The sequence below is a fragment of the Mixophyes fleayi genome, chromosome 1 (assembly GCF_038048845.1).
Source record: "Mixophyes fleayi isolate aMixFle1 chromosome 1, aMixFle1.hap1, whole genome shotgun sequence".
NCBI classification, from domain to species: Eukaryota; Metazoa; Chordata; class Amphibia; order Anura; family Limnodynastidae; genus Mixophyes; species Mixophyes fleayi.
Genome location: NC_134402.1, coordinates 250,816,232 through 250,833,385, shown reverse-complemented (window position 1 = coordinate 250,833,385; position 17,154 = coordinate 250,816,232). Strand labels below are relative to the sequence as shown.

At 38.5% G+C, this 17,154-nt stretch overlaps 1 protein-coding gene across 24 annotated transcripts in view; it reads left to right on the top strand.

The window, feature by feature from the left end:
• The window catches only part of PTPRD (protein tyrosine phosphatase receptor type D), a 1,423,918-nt gene that overhangs the window by 864,278 nt on the left and 542,486 nt on the right, over positions 1-17,154 (top strand). For all 24 annotated transcript variants that reach the window (XM_075209451.1, XM_075209482.1, XM_075209417.1 and 21 more), the window contains exon 8: positions 1,754-1,786. The gene's annotated coding sequence lies outside the window, so the exon portion shown is untranslated. The remainder of the gene's footprint in view (positions 1-1,753; positions 1,787-17,154) is intronic.

The following is a 17,154-nucleotide window of genomic DNA, read 5'->3' as shown; positions in this document are numbered from 1 at the left end:
TCAAAACACGCGAGGGCGGTTTTGCCAAATCCAAAACACAAAATTAATCCAGATCCAAAACCAAAACACGGGGGTCAGTGAACATCTCTAATAAGAAATGCTTGGCCCATCTAGTCTGCCCATTGTTTTATTAACCTATGGTAACCTCAAACCTTATTAGGTCCTTTAATCTTTGTAAGGATAAACTTATGGCTATCACAAGCATGTTTAAATTGCTCTACTGTATTAGCCTCTACCACTTCTGATGGGAGGCTAGTCCACTGATCCACTACCCTATGTCCACTTAAAGTGTACTGCATGTAATGTTCATATATCAAGTTGCCTAGCAGTAATGTACTCCAGGACACTGCTTGGTAACAGTTACCTTTGTACTTAAAACGCCTCTGTTATATATCCACAGTGGACGCCTCATTTTATGGCCGAATCCTAAACAAAATCTAAAATAATATTTAGAAAAATATTAACTTTTGTTTGAAAATGTCTTGTTTACTTTTGTTGCCATATCCATACCCACTTTTATAAATGCGTTAATATAAACTATCAAATCAAAATAATGTACATGTATGAAACTGATTCTCTGAAAATGAAACATGATGTAGATTGTCTATGTGTTATGGCAGTTTTTCTCTTTCTAATCATTGACTAGCAAAATGCAGATGTTTGAAAACATTTATATCATCCTCATGTTTTGTTTGGCAGTAATCAACATGATGATCACATTTTCAGCTCCAATGTGTACAGAACAGGGGCAGGGAGAACTCGCATCCTCTGCATTTTTTAATAAACATGCTTTTCTGGAAAATGAGTTGAAGCATGGCTCTGAGCTGCTTATTCCGACTATTTTTTTCTGTACTGCTGATAAATTATGCAAGAGGATGTCTGCACGACATTCACTTCTCTTTTCCAATAAAGTGAAAACTCTCCACTCACTACATTAACAGTCACCAGGAGAAACTGTTCTATTGTGATTTCTTCTCAGCCAGTATACTAGATAAAATTCAGTTCATTCCAATGTATGACATAGGGCAGCGGTGAAAATGCAATTTGCTGTGAAATCTTTGTTTTGCATTTACCATTAGAAGCCAAGTGTTTAGTTCCTTTGCATCTCTCCACTGGACCTTATCAGAAAACACAGTAGCTGGAGGGCAATGGCAGTACTGATCACTCAGAAGGAAATACAACAGCTGTGCTCCTGACAGCTGGACTGGCATGACGTCCATCAACAAATATCATGGATATCTAATACTGTTCTACTCAGCAGGGGGCTCCCAAAACCTGTTATGTTAAAAATGAGTTCGCTCTCAAGTGATAGGCAGTTTCTATGCCCCTCTTTAGATGTAATTGTAAAAAGAGGTAATTTTTTTTTCCCGTTACACTGGCAAATTAATTTGTAGCGCTGCCTTGGAAATGGAATAGCAAAAAAGGGAATGTGAAATTGTTGAATTCAAACAGCTGCTTAATACAATGTAAAAGTATTCAGGCAATACATAACAAGTAGAAAATGTACTTGACTTAAATAATTAAAGTACATTACAATGCTACACTGAGCATAGCAGCAACCAATCTGTAGGAAAGTAGAGGGGTGGCCTAGTAAGATTAAATATCATAACTATGACCTGGTAAGAGCATCTTTTGTGCTTGGTCCACTGAAGTGACTTTATTTGTTTTATTTATTATTGAATAACATGTAGAGAAAAGTGTATTATCAGATTATGCACATTTCTATTTATTTTGATTCATTGTTTTATTACAGATCCTGTAACAGTTGCTGAGCATCGAACAATACGTAAGTCCAGTATTATTACATTTTGAACATTGTTTGACCTTTGCAGAAAATGAAATTATATATATATATATATATATATATATATATATATATATATATTTGTATGTATATATATATATATATATATATTTGTATAAATTTCACAATTTCACTTATCAATATTTATGGCATTTCATATTCTTATACGCAGAAAACATAAAGTCAATCTAGGTGTTTTGTGGGAGGTGGTGAGGTATTCATTCTCTGGCTCCCTAGCACATTCGCTGGCAAAGCATGTTATTTACCTGCCAAAAAAACTGTCACGTGTATATTCAGAGGGAGGCAGGATGAAGATTGCAAATGAATGGAGTTTTATAGTTTTGCAATCAAAATAATAGAAGTGGTGGTATGGCATATCACCATATACCGCCCACTTCAACCACTGTGTATATAGATAAATCACTTAAAGGCAATAATCTAATCATGTACATTGGGACATAAATACAAATATCTATTTATATTATATATTATATATATCACAAATGTATACATGAAAAACATATCCACTTTAATTCTCCATTCGGCCTCATATCCACTGGCATTTTTTTATATGTGTTTTTCTATCGTTTTTAACAATTGTAAAAGGCATATAAACCAGTCTGTCACTAGAAACCATTGTTTCTAGTGTTTTCATACCCATTGCCATACTTTAACTTTGCGTTCCATTGCATTGGGTAGCGTTTTTCAGAATACTACATGTTCTATTTTTTGCAAGCGCTACCTTTAAACTCATCGGGATACCTACAATGATCTCAAAAACATTAGTTAAAATTGAAGTAAAACTACATAGCAAATGTGTTTTATTCTACAGGTTTTGCTAGCATAAAAAATTAGATATCTGGCCTTACAGTGTCTTCCTTTGCTAAATGGCCAATGCCTTGATCTCCGAAAGTAGGTGCTACTCTGCTGCTTATACTAAAGAATATTTTCCTGGAAATACTTTTCTCTGCTAGAGTGATGTGCAGGAGATCAAGAAAAAAGTTTGCTATAGCAGTCAGTGCTTCTAATAGGGAAGTTATTTCACTGATCCAAGTTAGTACCTGGGAATGTAAGACTGATATTTACAGAAATATAGTAGCTTGCAGTGAGCACTTTTAGAATAACTTTGAGAATAACTTTGAGATTAAATAAAGCTGTTTTGATATGGCATAACTAAAAACCTGCAAATTCAGAGCCAGACCACCCATCAACATGTGCCAACACCTACACAATGCTATCCCTGCCTCTTATAACAATCACTTTACACAAAATGTATACAATCAGTACATTACATACACAACAGTCACAGATCATATACACATACATAAAAAGTACATACACTCCATACATAGTAATCACATACTTGCCAACATTCCCTTATGGAAAATTGTGGCTCACCCTAATATCTGTCTGTACCAGTACTATCTTTTGGAAGGCCATACAAAAATGGAGATTGTCTGCAGATGTTTAATACTTTTACATAAAAACAATAGAAACAAAATACCCATTAATCACATATACATTTAGAGTCTGATGCAGAGTTGGCTGCAATTGTGCCCAAATCACAGGCACAGTGCGCGTTCATTAGAAAAGCTTCAATTGTGATCATATGCGAGCAGCAACTATCTTAAGATGCATGCCATTCAGTAACCATGGCATAAACCTGGCATACATCGCATATACTTATGACCCATTTGCACCCATGTGTTTAGCTATTTATTTTATTTACAAAAAACGCATTTGCTATTAGGCGTCAATAAAACTGCAAAAACAAATACCTGTCTCATGTAGGAACAAAAAGAATTGCTTAAACAGGCACACTAAAGCATAATATACACCTCAGCTACGAAGAAATCTCCAGAGCATTCACAAACACCCAATCACAGGCGGTTTGCTAGTGCTGGGGAATGTCATCATCATCATTCACTATTTGCACCTAACCCTGACCACCCACAAATAATGCAGTTTTCTAACACCTATATATGCGTCTTTTTTCGCAGTTGGAATCTGTTCGCAAATTGCCCTTACTATATTCTCCCTAGATCAGGGCGCCCCGTCCCGCCCAGTCCAACTTGACAGGCATAATCAGACATAAGTAGTATGAACATGCAAATATGCATATGCACATATGCGTGTAACCATTTTTATTGGAATGCGCAGAGCGGTTTCACGCAAGATACACTACACAAATCAGCATAATACTTACCCTGCATCAGCCCCATATTCTGTATGTTAATGGCATACACATCACTCACACTAAATACACACAAATATATGCATAATTCATAAAAACATAGCAAAATAAAGAGTGTTGTCATTTTTTTTTAAATAAGCCATGTTGTATTTCCACGGTAATGTTAATAAATTATATATTATGCAGACTATAAACATTATTAATTCTATGTTAATATCTGTTGCACATAAAGGTACCATATTTCTCCCTTAAATCTGCTATAACATGGCTGAAATAAGTGAAGCAGGAATATTGATTAATTTCGACTGCTCTAGTAAATATTCCTTAATGGATCTCACACTTAAGTGTATCAAAGCGTTAGCATGACCAATTCTCTGTACTGCTCAAAAAAACACAATTGATCTTTGGCACATGATTACTATTCCCAGAGCTGCCATTATGTTTTGATTGCAAAAGTGTGAAATTACAAGAGGGCTGCAGTAGCTTTTTATTGAAATGTATGAAGAACGACAGAAACAGACATTTTTTTTCAACGAACAATTAGCATTAGCAATGAATAAGGTAAACAGGGAGAAGAGAAAAAAGCAAGGGTTGCACATTGCATGTAATTAGTTTTCTCATGCACTAATAATCAGAACACACAGTTGTGATTTTGTACTTGAGGGGTCTGAGGGGCGGGGGCCAACAAAACAATGCGGAATGAAATGTTAACAAAATGTTCCTTTATGTAAAGTTTGGATATAATGTGTTCAAGCATCCAAAATGAACTGATAAGTAATCCTGCAGATGTAGAGCTATTTCCAAGCATTTACCCTGCAGATCTTTAAAGTTACAATGCTGTGGATACAATTAGATATTGACCATTGTTGTTCACCTGCAAAATAAAAACTAATATACAGACCGTAATATATAGTTCTATATAGTTACAAAAACTGTTTTCAAAATGAAAAATGGCTAAAATAACATAATCATACTATGAAACCCAGCAAGCACCCCAAAGGAATTTTAGTAATACTTACCCATGTGTACAATTAGTTTATATTATTCTGTGAATACATTTTTTGTTTTATAATAGTGATTGCTTTCCCATTTATGTTTGCAATGAACATACAAATGTAACTCATTCTGTGGGCATCTATATTACAAATATAAACATAAAGGGTCCTCGACGACAGAGCCCCTCCAACTCATTTGAAAAATTGCATCACTGCAAAAACTTATAAACTAATAAATTTAATCTCACAGACAATCCAAAATGACCCCTTCCACCTATTACAAAGTGTTCTTCTTCAGAGATTTCATCTAATTAGTAATTGCAGTTGTCTGTGCTGATTTTTACCACCCTTCTCAATAATCTAATACATTTAGCATAGATATTTTCAATAGTTAAGGAAGTGGGAAGTTTGGGAGCCGAGCATTTTGTATCAGATAGGACGTGAACGTTTTTCAAAAACAACATATGGAAATATGTGTGGTGAGGTGTGACAGTTTAAAAACTACATTATAATGTGAACAATAAAAGTAAGGGGCACCCAATGGCGACACAAATAGATGCAAATTAAATTGGGATGTGATGTGATGATTGATTAGCCTTGTACCAAACGATAGTAAAATGGAAAAAATCTGTGTTTGTAGAGGTCTTTACAGTGACATAAATACAAAAATACTGCCTCGAGAAACATAAAAAGCATATATAGTATAGCAAGCAAATGATAATATTGAACACATTTTTATATAAGATGCAATGGCCTCTTACCCTATGGGGTATATTTACTAAACTGCAGGTTTGAAAAAGTGGAGATGTTGCCTATAGCAACTAATCAGATTCTAGTTATCATTTACTTCAGGGTTGTCCAAAAAAAATCCTGAAAAAAAAGAAAAGAAAATACTTACCTTGCGGTCACGTGGTCACGTCAGCTGGTACTCTGGCTCCCTCCCTTGTCTCCTCCTCCGTGCGGTGCTCGCAGTGAATGTCGGCCGTGATGTCATCACGCCCAACATCCATTGCGGAGCGCAGCACAGAGGAGTCATCCGCGCGAGAAGAACAATCAGCAGCACAGAATTGGAGAAAAGAAGAGAAGAGGACAGGAGAACAAGCCGATTAAAGGTAAGTTAAGGGGGATTTTTTTTATTATTTCAAGGGACGCTGACCAGTGAATAAAAGTCACCTGGTCCTGGAGCATCATGGACCTTATCTCCCTGCTACATACTTCTACTTGTAATACTAATGGGGCATTATATATTATTCTCTTTGGCCCATTATAAGTTGTTATCCCTTAACTAACATAGTGGTGTAATTAGCAAAACAGGTGACAATTTGGGGTCACAGTGATGTATATGTCAGGTACCGCAGGACTGGTCAGGGCACCCTGATATACAAGGCCTGGCTTAAATGCGCTTTCTTGATATTGCATCGAAACAATACAAAAAGTAATTATAGTATAACAACTAGAGAGGATTTTTTGAACAGGGCGATTGAAAGGTAAGTATAGGGGGATTTGAAAAAAAAAGTGATATATATATATATATATATATATATATATATCACTTTTTTCTCATATATATATGTTAACTATGTTTTCTATGGTTTTTTGGATGATCAGCTATCGTTATTGTTAGTCTATTTTATGTGCGGCCCAAATCAACTCGTCGTCTTCCAATGTGGCCCAGGGAAGCTAAAAGGTTGGACACCCCTGATTTACTTAGTACATGCTACCAAATGACAGCTAGAATCTGATTGGTTGCTATAGGGAACATCTCCACTTGTTCAAACCAGCAGTTTAGTAAATATACCTCTATGTGTAAATCAAGTGGATTTTTAAGAAGCCTTCTCCAGCACAATACAGGATCCAATAGGAAGAACCAAATTTCCAAAGTGGTAATTTGGTACAAGTATCTTTTAAAACCTTTGTTATAATAAAATGGGCTATAAGATAAAATAGATAGATATCTGACATCACATGACATGCTGAGAGCTGTGACCCTGTGTCATTGTAGCAGGCTGCCCGTGCCTGTGTCTGGCAGCCTTTTTTGCTATTTTAAGAAAAAATAATAATTGTTCTATATGGGATTGCTAATTTCAGTTGCAGTAACATAAGCAGAATTTTAACGCTTTACAATGTCCAACACTGTTAGTTTAATTTGTGGAACAAATTCTGGAATTTCAATGACTACAAACAATGACAGCCATTATTTACATACATGACTAATAAATAGAGATGGTGAACCGATTTAGTCAATTCTGAACTTCATGATTCACAACTTGCCTACAATAATTTAAGTCACCTGGAGAATCAGGCCAGTTACAGAACATGGAATGTAATTATATGCAAATCAACAAATGTTACATGTCGTTCGCCTTAAAAAGGGAGTTTGCAGTCTCTTTGGCACTCATTCTTCCTGCATTGCATCTAATGGGAGATGTTTGTGAATGCTATTATTTGTGATAGTGATTTGTGATGTAAGGTCAATACGGCAATACATTATGTCATAAATGTATTCATCCTTTAGTAAAATTTAAATTTTTATATACAATGGATATAAAAAGTCTACATACACTGATTGCAATGGGTGTGGTACGGCATATCGATGCAGAGAAGAGCGACAAGACTCACCCTGACGTGACTATTCTGAAGGAGATGGTTCCCGACCCTGAGCGATGACGGCTCCTCTTCAACCCGACAGCAGCCAATGACGATGAAGCAAGAAGGCGGCTGCAGCTGATGACGTCATTGAGCATGCCGACATGATTATCGCTATTGGTAAGGGGGTGAGGTAAGTATGCACCCATACACAGGGCCGCATACTTGGGGCCCAGTACGGGCTCCCCCCCATGAGCGCCCCCCCATGAGCAACAGCAACACATACATACCTGGGGCCCCGCTGGTCTCCGCTACTCTGTATTCAGCCTGGCTGTCACTGTGACAGCCAGGCACCAGGATGCGATCGCAGGGGTGGAGGAATCATTCCCCCTGAGATCATGTGATCATCCTGGTGCCTGGCTGTCACAGTGAAACTAATTTAAAAAGATGCACTGCTATAATAAAAGTAAAAGCTGCTTTTACAAAGTATTAGTTTAGGTATGTGCACAAGTATGTAACCAGGGCATTGTAGGTGTTTTATTTTCACTTATTTGTTCTAAAAAATTGTCTATTTGTTTTTCACTTGAATTTTGTTGGTTGTGAAAGTAAATGTGAAAAAAGGTCTGATATGATTTATCTTGGTTTTAGGTTTTACTTCAAAAACACCTGCAATTTCAAGTCTGAAAATGCATATTGTAACTGCTTGCTGCATATATACTTAGAGCTGCACAAACATAAATGTAATTTATTTAATGTGTTAGTTAAAAATTCAGTTAAATGTTTTTTAGTGGCTGTCTCAAAGTTATTCAATAACACAAATACAAAACCCTGCTAAATCAGCTCTTACTCTATTGGTCTGAAATTACATCGTCCAAGATATTTAGACCAATATAAAGAGATAACAGTACCAGCAAGTCCTTCATGATAACTCGTGCCGTGATACTTTTCTACAAACTTTCACTTTTTTACGGTGTGCTCTCTTGAATTGGACTGGCCAAATTGAGTTTCCCTGTGTTTTTAGCCACAACAGCTATTTTACCTAAACAGTGTTATCCAGCTCCCAGGTGTAGGTGGCAAATTAAAATGACCATGGGCCTTGGGTGGTGCTCCGCTGATTTTGTGCCTGATCATCCACTGAAAAAATCTATATTTTAACAATCATTTTTTCATTACACTCTTCATTATCATCATCATCACCCTTTATTTATATAGCGCCACTAATTCTGCAGCACTGTACAGAGAACTCACTTACATCAGTACCTTCCCAATGGACTAAATTCCCTAGCACACACACAAACACACACACACACACAGAGACAAACTTGGGTGAATTTGTTAGCAGCCAATTAACCTACTAGTATGTTTTTGGAGTGTGGGAGGAAACCGGAGCACCCAGAGGAAATCCACACAAACACGGCGAGAACATACAAACTCCTCACAGATAATCCCATGGTCGGGATTTGAACTCATGACCCCAGTGCTGTAAGGCAGAAATGCTAACCACTCAGCCACCGTGCTGCCTTATATTCCAGACATATTGTACTAAGCAGTGACTCCTGTGAATACATTAGTGAGAATAAGGTTCCAAAAAAACCATGACGAACCAAAGTTGAAAGTTTAAATTTAAACTTTATGCTATAATCTTGTAGAATGCAGATTATTGAATTCACCTTACTTTTAAAAGAATGTACAAGCCTAATCAAGCTATTTTTACATTTTCCATATTTAATACTAGACAAGCCTGACAAAATTTCCCTATTGCATTAGCTTGTTCTCTACTTTAAGACATAAATTAATGTATTCTAATACTTTCTGTAAACCGGATGCTCAGGGAGCATATTTAACAATCTGTCACTTCAGATAGAAGGCGTTTTTGAATCAGGCAGTTTACGTTCATTATAAATATACATAGTCTCTTGTCCTAGATTTCTTTTATTCAGCAATACAATTTTACATTAATAATTATACAGTAAAGTTTGAGCATTTTTCTGATGTATGCATAATCATAGTGCTTTAAAACACAGTTATGTCTGGCTCAGTGATAAGTAATTATCATTGCACCCATGTACCTGTCCATACTTATAAGGCTTTAGACTACAGTAATCTATGTGGTAATGCTGTACTTTATTAAATAAAACTTTCATAGGTTCTTCATCAATGCATCCATTTGATTCTTTTACATTTGTGTGGTGTGTCTATATTACTTATATGCAAGGTTGCTTTTGTTTTGTGGTTTTTTTTTTTAGTTGGAACAAGCATTTAATTTGAATTGCAATGCAGAATATACTTTTTAAGGCAACATATGGGAAGTAAAAAAAAAGTATTATAAAATAGATTAAAACTTTAGGAACACATCTAGGAACCATAAAGACATGTAGGCTGATTCACTAAGTTTAGTATGTTGTTTGGTCATTGCTGCTGAAATCAAGATCATGAAGCTTCTATAAAGTGAGAGTTACATATTTTTTGGAAATGAGATATATACCAGGGAGAGCATTCACACTAGTATATATTGTAAAAGTTATATGACGCTATCCGTTTCCTTATGGAAAAGCATACTTTATAGCTTGAAACAATAAAGAAAGAAATATATATATTAATACATTAATATCTTAGTAAGTACACAAGATTCATTTATATCACAATTTGAAAATAACTTTCCCATATTGTACTCTATACTCTAAACTTAATTTAACATATCTAATTAAGAATAATTCCATGTTACTGCAAACAGTGAGTTTGCTTCCACTCAAGGCTGGTGCAAGCTCTGGGGATGCCCTAGGTGGTGTCCACACATCCATCGGAGGTGGTACATACCGTTCTCTCGCCTCGTGTCCCCACTGCTTACTTAAGCAGAGCGAAGATAAGGGCAGCTTCTTCTCCTCCAGGGACTGAGAATGTAGAACTTGGCTGTGATATGTCAGCCAAGCTCCACACTCCCAACGTAACACTGAAATGAAGTGGCAGCAGCCAGCAGCTTCACATATGCTGCTGGCTGCTTCTCACTCGTGGTAGCTGTTAGAGTTCTGTGTGGGTGTGTCGTGGGAATATTCAAACACTGGATAAGTGACATTATGTCATGGATTTATTGTTTTGGGTGCTCACTAACTGTTGGTTCCCTAAGCAACCACTTACTTTCACCTAGTGGTAGCACCAGCCTTACTTCCACTATTGCAAACGGGATGCAAACAATGGCCAGGAGTTTGATTGCATTGGCAAATTCTCTGATTTGATTGTGTTCCTACTGGCCTAAGCGAGTCTTAAAAGAATGCCTCTTTTTTTAAAAAAAGATAGCATTCCACATAATAAAACTGTCAAGGAAATTTTGGCTTAGTGTCAGCTATATCCAGGCACAGGACTATTGTCTGGGTGATGTGCAGTGTTTTTTCTTGTACGTGGATTGAGGTGTTCAACACTTTGCACTTTATAGCTTTATGAGTTGTCAGATGTGCCTGATTTTGACGCTGTTGTCTGGCTGCATGGAATTACATTGTTGATCTGATTCTTTTTATGCAATATAACTGTGACCTGCAAATGGAGGTTTCTAATATGTTTGATTAGGGTCTTGCAATAGTTCAGAATAAGCTCATCAGTCAGTTGTAGATCAAGGCTGGATAGAGGTACAGGGGGAAATGATGGCAATCTTATTTGTGGTCCTATTCATAGTTTAAGTCCATTCTTTCTGTTGGTTGTGAATCTCAGGCTCAAAAGTACAAGTGAGGCTTCATCAGGCCTCTTAACCCCTGTTTCTGCAAAAATTTTAGCAGTCTTAGTTTTCAATATACTATTCTGTCTTTCTACCTGTCTTAAAGCCTGTGCATAATGATGGCGATGTCATATCAGTTTTATCCGTAATGCTTTATAATTGTATTGTGTTGCCTGACCACTAGTGGATGCTTTGGTCTGAGTTGATGGTCCTAGGTATGCCAAACTTTGGAATAATATATTTTGGCAACTTTACTGACAGTACATTTCTGCACATGGGTACAAACCAGAGTGTATGAAAACATTTACAAGTGCATAACCCAATTTTCATCACTCACTCGTTTGAATCAAAATCAACAGGAATATTTACCAAAATTTCCCAAGTTAAGGTAGTGCTGCTTCTGTGGCTTCTCAATTAGGCCCATTTTATATACACTATATGGCCAAAATTATTGATTATTGAATTAAGGTGTTTCAATCAGACCTATTGCCAGAGGTGTATAAAATCAAGCACCTAGCCATGCAGTCTCCATTTGCAAACATTTGTGATACAAAATGAGTCATTCTGAAGAGCTCAGTGACTTCAAGCATGATACTGTGATGGGATGTCACCTTTGCAATAAGACGGTTCGTGAAAATTCATCCCTGCTGGATATTCCACGTTCAATTGTAAGTGATATTATTAGAAAGTGGAAGCATTTAAGAACAACAGCAACTCAGACATGAAGCTGAAGACCACGTAAAAATACAGAGTGGGGTCAACGACCGCTAAGGTGCATGGTACGTAAAAGTCTCCAACGCTCTGTTGACTCCATAACTGAAGAGTTCCGAACTTCCATTGCTATTAATGTAGGGACAAAAACTGTGCAGCGGGAGCTTAATGAAATGGGTTTCCATGGCCGATCAGTTGCATACAAGCCTCACATGACCAAGACCAATGCCAAGCATTGGATGGAGTGGTGTAAAGCACACCGACACTGGACTGTGGAGCAGTGGAAATGTGTTCTGTGGAATGATGAATCACACTTCTCTGTTTGACAGTCAGATGGGTGAGTTTGGGTTTGGTGGATGCCGGGAGAACGTTATTAATCCTACAGCATTCCAAGTCATTTTGGACAATGCTATGCTTCCAACTTTGTGGCAACAGTTTGGGGAAGGCCCTTTTCTCTTCCAACATGACTATGCCCAGTGCACAAAGCAAGAACTACTAAGACATGGTTTGATGAGTTCAGTGTGGAAGAACTTGACTGGCCCACACAGAGCCCTGACCTCAACCCCATCGAACACCTTTGGGATGAACTGAAACGGAGATTGCAAGCCAGGCCTTCTCGTCCAACATTAGTGCCTGACCTCATAAATGCTCTACAGAATGAAAGGCACCATTGGTGTAATGGTCAAGTGTCCGAATACTTTTGTCCATGTAGTGTACCTGACAAACAGAGCACACATGACAACTCTGTTGAATAAATGTAAAATGTGTGATAAACCAATACTTGTTTACCAACCAAATAATATTCCATTGCTCAAATGTTCAACCCATGGTGCATGCAAGCAAAATATGGCAGTAGCACAACAGATGGCCATCAGGAGTATGCAACAAGTGATCTATAAGGAAATTACCTGCTCCACTCTCCAGGTCCTGTCCTGCTGCCGCTCGAGCCATATGACTTCCAGGCTAACCAAGAAATCAAAAAGCTCCTCAAGTGCTATATTTCTGTTAAACAAAACAATTGGATTGATTTATTGTCATGGGTAGAATTCGCCCCTAAATAAAGAGTATCATGAGTTCTGTTTTCCCCTTCTTCACTCTTCAAGGGTTTCATCACAAACTCCCTCCATTATCTGACTTACCGACAACTGAAATTCCGGTAGTAGACTCTTTCCTTCAAAATTTTTATTCATGCTGGACTCAAGTCAAACAGAGGTTGGTCCAAGACTCTATTCAAAGCAAAAAATTGTTTGAGAAAAGAAGACGTCGTGCTCCTCTACTTTCTCCTGGAGACAAAGTAATATTTTCTATGTGGAATCTCCGCCTTCAAGTTTCCTCTAGGAAATTTTCCCCACGTTTTATTGGACCTTTTGAGATCTTGGAGGTTATCAACCCTGTGGCTTATAGATTAAAATTGCCTCCTACCTTGAAGATAACCAATGTTTTCCATGTCTCCCTTTTACTTGTCATCAACAAATTTTCTTCCCATAGGAGTATTCCTTCCAGTACAAAACCAACAAGAGATTCTTAAGTCCCGTGTCTCGAGAGGTACTCTTCAGTTTCTGGTAGATTGGAAAGGATATGGACCCGAGGAACGCTCTTGGATAACTGCTTGAGATGTTCATGTTCCTGATCTTTTAAAAGAATTCCCATAAAATATTTCCTGGTAATCCCCTTGTTAATAAGCGCAGCTCTGACACTGAATCAGTGTCAGAGCAACAGGTTTTGTTAGACGTCTGCATCTGGCTCCTTCCTTCCCGTTTCCTTACCTTGTTACTTGTTTTAGTTCATTGTTTCATTGTTCCCCTCGCTATTACTTTTGAGTTCCAGTGTATGACCCTTGTTGCCTGACTATGATTTGGATTATCTTTGGTACCGTCTCCCATTGTTTGGAGCCATTACACTTGACCTCGGCTATTCCTCCTGACTACAGCTTCTGATATTTCCTTTGTACCACTCAGTCTGTTTGTGTACCAGACGTCAGATGTCTCTAGGCCACGGCTCCAGATTTTCCTTTTGTATTGCATTGCCAGATTGTGCACCAAGACAGTAGTAGGCCAGGAATCATTGAGAATGGTTTCTAATCTTAGCAAGAGTGAGCGTTTTCCCTGCTGAAATGCAATTGTCCATTGATAAACAGAGCTAAAATCTTTCCATAGAGGCCTTGTTTCTCTTCTGGGCAAGACAGGATGAAAGATGTAAACAATTACAAAGATGGTGAAAGTAGAGTTTGTTGAAAAAACAATGTCATCTAGGTTTCAGCTTTGCAAGAGGAGCAAAGGACTTGTGGCAGTCTGGACTTGCTATATTGGTGCTACTGATAGGTAAATCAAATCTCGCTGTCAGGGCAGTGGCGGATCCAGGGGGGGGTGATCGGGGCAATCGCCCCCCCCCCCCTAGCAGACACTTGCTGCCGACGGCTGCACAGTATGTGCAGGTCCGTCCAGCCGTGACAGGCAGGGACAGTGTGCTGCCCGGCTGCTCTGATTGTGTTTTGAACACAATCAGAGCAGCCGGGCAGCACACTGTCCTTGCCTGTCACGGCTGGACGGACCTGCACATAGTGTGCAGCCGTCGGCAGCCTAAGATGTTAGAAAGGGGGCGGGGCCTAAATCGCCCCCCATAATCGCCCCGGGTACAACAGTTTTCTAGATCCACCCCTGTGTCAGGGTGACTAGGTATAAACAAGAAACATACTTCAAGCACCCTGAAATAAGTAGACTTAGGTGCTACATAGGATAGAATAGTTGCTGAATTTGGAACAACAAGACAAGCAGGTAAAAGTAGGCAAAGCAGCTTTGTTAACCGCTCTAAGTTCTTGTACAAACCTGTACATTTTCTAGTTTCTATGTAGGAATAATACTTAAGGTCTCTATTGAGTGCTGTATTACAGGCCTTACACCTATTGCAGATTACGCTTCTTTATTCTGTCAGTAGGCACACATCTGGAATTTTCTTTGTGGAAAAACTTTTATATTATACTATGTAGTTATCTCAACATACAGACATAACACATGTTGCATGTAAGATCACCATGAGAACAAAACTGGAACATTCTTTGTACAACAAAGTACATTGGTATAACACAGAGTAACAACACAATAACACGTTTAGGAACAGCTCTGCCTGCAGTCCCTCCAGTGTAACCACTCAAGCAACATTAAGTCTGAGTCTGTTGACAAATTTCAACAATCCCTTCCTCGGCTTGGGTGAGATCAAGGATACTTAGAGGCCTTAGGTAGTAGATTGCTGAATTTTAACAGGCTGTGCAATGAGAATTTGGTCTACTACATTTGTGTGTTTTGATACCGGAAACAAGATGATATAGCTGCAAGAATCACTTTCTTTGTTTCATTAACTGTTGTATAGCTGGAACAGAAAAGGGGAAGATGGGAGCACTATATTGCAATCTATATTAGAAAAACATTGATGAAAAAACAATATAAGGAAAATAATACAGTGCAGAAACCAGTGTAAATGATACAATCAATGCATGAGAGAGAGAGAGAGAGAGAGAGAGAGTTTTATATAGATAAATGCATATGGGATGTTCATATCAAATATATATTGTGTCTTAATAAAAGGATCAAAGGAAACACAAGATGGTCGATTAGTGTATAAGTCACAGAGTAGTAAATCCTTTTGAGAGACAAAGTAAGCTCAAATTCAGTAGTGATGTGGTGCAGAGTGATAAAACAATCAAAGTGTCCCTCCAATATAATTAGCTCAGAAGCAATAAACAGAACCAGCAAAATATTCTTACAACGCATACAAAATAGATGCTTCTTATTTTTCTCCAAAGTAGAAAGGGCTCTTCTGTCCACCAAAGTGCATAGCCACAGTAGCTCCTAGAGATGGAGATATACTGTCAAGATGTATTGAAATCCTTATCCCTTTTCTTTGCATAGAGGGCAGTTTCATCAGAAGCGGTCTACCAAAAAGCCAGTAGCTCTAGTCTAATAGGCAAATATACAGCTAAATAAATTCCATCCAGGGAACATAAAAAATTACAGCCTATTTTACACAGCAAATATGTCAGGCGCCGTCCTTGCACCATGCTAGGTTCCGGGAACGGACGCCTGTCTCTCCCGACGGAATCTGTCCCGTTGCCTAGCAACAGGACATACTTCCGGGTTCCGCTGGGCGCGCATGCGCAGTAGGTGTGTCCCGTTGCTAAGCAACAGGACGCTTCTGTGCCGATATATCTCCCTATCAGGGCCAGTCCCCTCCTATTTAAGCCTCCTCCTCTTCCTTCCTTGTGCCAGAGTATTGGTTTCACCTTTCTCCAGCATTTGTATCCTGATCCCACATTTCCAGTGTCCTTTGTTATCTGACTCTCTGCTCGTTTCTGACCACTCTCTGTCCAGCGATTTGCCTACATTGTCTCCCGGATTCTGACCTTTGGCTTGCCCTTTGACCTTCCCTCTGGATTTCCCTTGTGTACCGCGCTATCGTTTGGCAATGACCCGGACTGTACGACAATTCCTGCTCTCTCCTGCTGCACTGTTAACTAGCTTCAAGGGCCGCGACCTGCATACCCCACGCATCCAAGCCCATACCTCCTTGCAGGGGTCCCAGGTGAATACCGGGGGTACGTTAGACTCCGCGCCTTCCGGTCTAGTAGAGTCAATACCAGTCAGCGGCATCCTCAAAGTCATTATCGTGACAAAATATATCCCTAGGAAGTTAACAAGATAAGTAGGACTTAGTAGGAAATCATGAAGATCAGAGATAGGCCCAATGGTCACTGAGAGAGGTTGAGAGACAGGATGGGCAACGGGGGATTAGAAACACCTACAGAGGTAATAGTTTTAAATAAGAGTGGAACAGAAGAGAATTCAGATGATTGCAATTCAGATGTAGAGGCTTCTGTGTCTTTCAAAATGTTACATTTTTCCTAATATTGTACAAGTAATAGAAGTACTTAGTCTAAGGTGACCAAGTGTACCATAGTTCTGCCACTGGATCCACAAAGCAGTTATTTTGGTTGAAAATATTGAGGTACAGGGAAGGTTTCTCAGTTTTTGCCTACTTGGACATTGTGCCCTACCTGTCCACAGAAATGGTAGGTAATTATGTCACTCAGAGGCTGAAATCTTCTACTATTTCCCTTGCCTCTGCCTTTACCCCGAATGAATGTCCTTTTTCTATTTTATCTCCT